This window comes from Oncorhynchus masou, unplaced genomic scaffold, assembly GCF_036934945.1.
Source record: "Oncorhynchus masou masou isolate Uvic2021 unplaced genomic scaffold, UVic_Omas_1.1 unplaced_scaffold_2798, whole genome shotgun sequence".
Taxonomy (NCBI): Eukaryota; Metazoa; Chordata; class Actinopteri; order Salmoniformes; family Salmonidae; genus Oncorhynchus; species Oncorhynchus masou.
Genome location: NW_027009225.1, coordinates 42,058 through 48,151, shown reverse-complemented (window position 1 = coordinate 48,151; position 6,094 = coordinate 42,058).

Sequence of the window (6,094 nt, the reverse complement as noted above, 5' to 3'; positions counted from 1 at the left end):
GGACTGTTTTTCTTGTGTAACTTTATTTATTGCGACAAACGATGTGTTTTAGAATAATTGCTGATTGGTGAATCATTTTGAAGGTGGGCGTGGCGCTGACTATAAAGCTCCACTCCACATTTCATTCTAAACTGGGGAGTTCGAGCGCTGAATGCTGATTGGCTGACAGCCGTGGTATATCAGAGCGCTCGTTAAGTAAATGTTAATGCCCAATTTGTCTAAACACCTAAAATGATTGCAGTTTCAAAACTGCAGTAAAAGTACATTAACCGCAGTCGACTGTGAAATTCTGGACGCACTAATTGCAGAATATACTATATCATTGTGTGTATTATATATTACTGTATGTATATTATATGTATTACTATACTGCACTCTAACCGCAGTTACACAAATGTACTGCAGTAAAACAAGTATTATTTTGGACTTGGTATTTCCAGCATACTGCAGTTCTACTGCACTCTGACTGTGATGTAGCCTGGGAGACTGTAGCCTGGGAGACTGTAGCCTGGGAGACTGTAGCCTGGGCGACTGTAGCCTGGGCGACTGTAGCCTGGGCGACTGTAGCCTGGGAGACTGTAGCCTGGGAGACTGTAGCCTGGGAGACTGTAGCCTCGGAGGAGAGATGATGGTGTTAATATTCACACTATAGGTCTATGAACACAACATCACCAAGGAATCAGTCTCATCATCATCAGTCACATAAGTGGTGTTGGATTAAAGCATCTGCTAAATGGCATGTTGTTGTTGTTGTTGTTAGATAGTCTGCTGTATAGGCTATGTGAGATGAGGTGGGAGACATCAACAATGGGTAGGGCGACACACACACACACACACACTGTGAGCTGAGGCAGAAGACATCAACAATGGGTAGGGCGACACACACACACACACACACACACACACACACACACACTGTGAGCTGAGGCAGAAGACATCAACAATGGGTAGGGCGACACACACACACACACACACTGTGAGCTGAGGCAGAAGACATCAACAATGAGGAGAGTTTCTATCAGACAGTACAGGTCATGACCTCTGGTCCAGGGTCAGGCTGTGTGTGTGACTTCTGGTCCAGGGTCAGGCTGTGTGAGTGACCTCTGGTCCAGGGTCAGGCTGTGTGTGTGACCTCTGGTCCAGGGTCAGGCTGTATGTGTGACCTCTGGTCCAGGGTCAGGCTGTGTGTGTGACTTCTGGTCCAGGGTCAGGCTGTGTGTGTGACTTCTGGTCCAGGGTCAGGCTGTGTGTGTGACCTCTGGTCCAGGGTCAGGCTGTGTGTGTGACCTCTGGTCCAGGGTCAGGCTGTGTGTGTGACCTCTGGTCCAGGGTCAGGCTGTGTGTGTGACCTCTGGTCCAGGGTCAGGCAGCGTGGCTGTGTGTGTGACTTCTGGTCCAGAGTCAGGCTGTGTGTGTGACCTCTGGTCCAGGGTCAGGCAGCGTGGCTGTGTGTGTGACCTCTGGTCCAGGGTCAGGCTGTGTGTGTAACCTCTGGTCCAGGGTCAGGCAGCGTGGCTGTGGGAGTGACCTCTGGTCCAGGGTCAGGCTGTGTGTGTGACCTCTGGTCCAGGGTCAGGCAGCGTGGCTGTGTGTGTGACCTCTGGTCCAGGGTCAGGCTGTGTGTGTAACCTCTGGTCCAGGGTCAGGCAGCGTGGCTGTGGGAGTGACCTCTGGTCCAGGGTCAGGCTGTGTGTGTGACCTCTGGTCCAGGGTCAGGCTGTGTGTGTGACCTCTGGTCCAGGGTCAGGCTGTGTGTGTGACCTCTGGTCCAGGGTCAGGCTGTGTGTGTGACCTCTGGTCCAGGGTCAGGCAGCGTGGCTGTGTGTGTGACCTCTGGTCCAGGGTCAGGCTGTGTGTGTGACCTCTGGTCCAGGGTCAGGCTGTGTGTGTGACCTCTGGTCCAGGGTCAGGCAGCGTGTGTGACCTCTGGTCCAGGGTCAGGCAGCGTGGCTGGATGCTCTTTATAGTAGAGCTGGGTAATTAGAGGATATAGAGGAGGGTGGAGTAGAGGGGTGTGAGACGGGGGGTAGAGGATATAGAGGAGGGTGGAGTAGAGGGGTGTGAGACGGGGGGTAGAGGATATAGAGGAGGGTGGAGTAGAGGGGTGTGAGACGGAGGGTAGAGGATATAAAGGAGGGTGGAGTAGAGGGGTGTGAGATGGGGGTAGAGGATATAGAGGAGGGTGGAGTAGAGGGGTGTGAGAAGGAGACGGGGGTAGAGGATATAGAGGAGGGTGGAGTAGAGGGGTGTGAGAAGGAGACGGGGGTAGAGGATATAGAGGAGGGTGGGGTAGAGGGGTGTGAGAAGGAGACGGGGGGTAGAGGATATAGAGGAGGGTGGAGTAGAGGGGTGTGAGACAGGGGTAGAGGATATAGAGGAGGGTGGAGTAGAGGGGTGTGAGAAGGAGACGGGGGGGTGGAGGATATAGAGGAGGGTGGAGTAGAGGAGTGTGAGAAGGAGACGGGGGGGGTAGAGGATATAGAGGAGGGTGGAGTAGAGGAGTGTGAGAAGGAGACGGGGGGGTAGAGGATATAGAGGAGGGTGGAGTAGAGGGGTGTGAGAAGGAGACGGGGGGTAGAGGATGTTTGGGAGGACATGACATAGAGTGGGGGGCAATTCCATGGTAACGCTAAAACTATGTTTTTTCATGTTAAAACATATAACAAACAAAAACCATTGATTTCAAAGTGAAACAATTCTGACTACTTTTAGCAGATAGTATGGTAACAGAAGGAAACAGGGGGAGATTTTACCCTAACTGTGCAGATAGTTTGGTGACAGAAGGAAACCGGGAGATTTTACCCTCACTGTGCAGATAGTTTGGTAACAGAAGGAAACAGAGGGAGATTTTACCCTCACTGTGCAGATAGTTTGGTAACAGAAGGAAACAGGGGGAGATTTTACCCTCACTGTGCAGATAGTTTGGTAACAGAAGGAAACAGAGGGAGATTTTACCCTCACTGTGCAGATAGTTTGGTAACAGAAGGAAACAGAGGGAGATTTTACCCTCACTGTGCAGATAGTTTGGTAACAGAAGGAAACAGAGGGAGATTTTACCCTCACTGTGCAGATAGTTTGGTAACAGAAGGAAACAGAGGGAGATTTTACCCTCACTGTGCAGATAGTTTGGTAACAGAAGGAAACAGGGGGAGATTTTACCCTAACTGTGCAGATAGTTTGGTAACAGAAGGAAACAGAGGGAGATTTTACCCTCACTGTGCAGATAGTTTGGTAACAGAAGGAAACAGAGGGAGATTTTACCCTCACTGTGCAGATAGTTTGGTAACAGAAGGAAACAGAGGGAGATTTTACCCTAACTGTGCAGATAGTTTGGTAACAGAAGGAAACAGGGGAGATTTTACCCTAACTGTGCAGATAGTTTGGTAACAGAAGGAAACAGAGGGAGATTTTACCCTCACTGTGCAGATAGTTTGGTAACAGAAGGAAACAGAGGGAGATTTTACCCTCACTGTGCAGATAGTTTGGTAACAGAAGGAAACAGGGGGAGATTTTACCCTAACTGTGCAGATAGTTTGGTAACAGAAGGAAACAGAGGGAGATTTTACCCTCACTGTGCAGATAGTTTGGTAACAGAAGGAAACAGAGGGAGATTTTACCCTCACTGTGCAGATAGTTTGGTAACAGAAGGAAACAGAGGGAGATTTTACCCTCACTGTGCAGATAGTTGGGTAACAGAAGGAAACAGAGGGAGATTTTACCCTAACTAGATTTTGCATCTGTACAGTTTCACCTGTAAATATTTTTTATTTACTATGTAAATTGTTCAAACTAGTCACTGTACATAGAGTTGTTCGCTTTGTTAAAGTTTGAAACCAATGTTGTTTTTTGGAGAGGGAGGGAGAGTGCGTGCATGGGGGAGAGAGAGTTTAGGAGGGCACTAGAACAGTCTGCAGCACCCGGCCTCACCCTACTACAATCTGAAGTCAAATGTCTACTGTTTGCTGATGATCTCGTGCTTCTGTCACCAAACTATAAAATCAACCTGATAGAGAGGAGGAGGGGTAGGACTGGCTAGATGGTTGTTATAGAGAGGGGAGGGGTAGGACTGGCTAGATGGTGGTTATAGAGAGAGGAGGGGTAGGACTGGCGAGATGGTTGTTATAGAGAGAGGGGGGGTAGGACTGGCTAGATGGTTGTTATAGAAAGAGGAGGGGTAGGACTGGCTAGATGGTTGTTATGAAAGAGAGGAGGAGGGGTAGGACTGGCTAGATGGTTGTTATAGAGAGAGGAGGGGTAGGACTGGCTAGATGGTTGTTATAGAGAGAGGAGGGGTAGGACTGGCTAGATGGTTGTTATGATAGAGAGGAGGGGTAGGACTGGCTAGATGGTTGTTATGAAAGAGAGGAGGAGGGGTAGGACTGGCTAGATGGTTGTTATAGAGAGAGGAGGGGTAGGACTGGCTAGATGGTTGTTATGAAAGAGAGGAGGAGGGGTAGGACTGGCTAGATGGTTGTTATAGAGAGAGGAGGGGTAGGACTGGCTAGATGGTTGTTATAGAGAGAGGAGGGGTAGGATTGGCTAGATGGTTGTTATGATAGAGAGGAGGGGTAGGACTGGCAAGATGGTTGTTATGATAGAGAGAGGAGGGGTAGGACTGGCTAGATGGTTGTTATAGAGAGAGGAGGGGTAGGACTGGCTAGATGGTTGTTATAGAGAGAGGAGGGGTAGGACTGGCTAGATGGTTGTTATGATAGAGAGAGGAGGGGTAGGACTGGCTAGATGGTTGTTATGATATAGAGAGGAGGGGTAGGACTGGCTAGATGGTTGTTATGATAGAGAGAGGAGGGGTAGGACTGGCTAGATGGTTGTTATGATAGAGAGAGGAGGGGTAGGACTGGCTAGATGGTTGTTATGATAGAGAGAGGAGGGGTAGGACTGGCTAGATGGTTGTTATGATAGAGAGAGGAGGGGTAGGACTGGCTAGATGGTTGTTATGATAGAGAGGAAGAAGGGTAGGACTGGCTAGATGGTTGTTATGATAGAGAGAGGAGGGGTAGGACTGGCTAGATGGTTGTTATAGAGAGAGGAGGGGTAGGACTGGCTAGATGGTTGTTATGATAGAGAGGAAGAAGGGTAGGACTGGCTAGATGGTTGTTATGATAGAGAGAGGAGGGGTAGGACTGGCTAGATGGTTGTTATAGAGAGAGGAGGGGTAGGACTGGCTAGATGGTTGTTATGATAGAGAGGAGGAGGGGTAGGACTGGCTAGATGGTTGTTATGATAGAGAGGAGGAGGGGTAGGACTGGCTAGATGGTTGTTATAGAGAGAGGAGGGGTAGGACTGGCTAGATGGTTGTTATGATAGAGAGAGGAGGGGTAGGACTGGCTAGATGGTTGTTATAGAGAGAGGAGGGGTAGGACTGGCTAGATGGTTGTTATGATAGAGAGAGGAGGGGTAGGACTGGCTAGATGGTTGTTATGATAGAGAGAGGAGGGGTAGGACTGGCTAGATGGTTGTTATAGAGAGAGGAGGGGTAGGACTGGCTAGATGGTTGTTATAGAGAGAGGAGGGGTAGGACTGGCTAGATGGTTGTTGTGATAGAGAGAGGAGGGGTAGGACTGGCTAGATGGTTGTTGTGATAGAGAGAGGAGGGGTAGGACTGGCTAGATGGTTGTTGTGATAGAGAGAGGAGGGGTAGGACTGGCTAGACGGTTGTGATAGAGAGAGGAGGGGTAGGACTGGCTAGATGGTTGTTATGATGGAGAGGAGGGGTAGGACTGGCTAGATGGTTGTTATGATAGAGAGAGGAGGGGTAGGACTGGCTAGATGGTTGTTATGATAGAGAGGAGGAGGGGTAGGACTGGCTAGATGGTTGTTATGATAGAGAGGAGGAAGGGTAGGACTGGCTAGATGGTTGTTATGATAGAGAGGAGGAAGGGTAGGACTGGCTAGATGGTTGTTATGATAGAGAGGAGGAAGGGTAGGACTGGCTAGATGGTTGTTATGATAGAGAGAGGAGGGGTAGGACTGGCTAGATGGTTGTTATGATAGAGAGGAGGAGGGGTAGGACTGGCTAGATGGTTGTTATGATAGAGAGGAGGAAGGGTAGGACTGGCTAGATGGTTGTTATGAT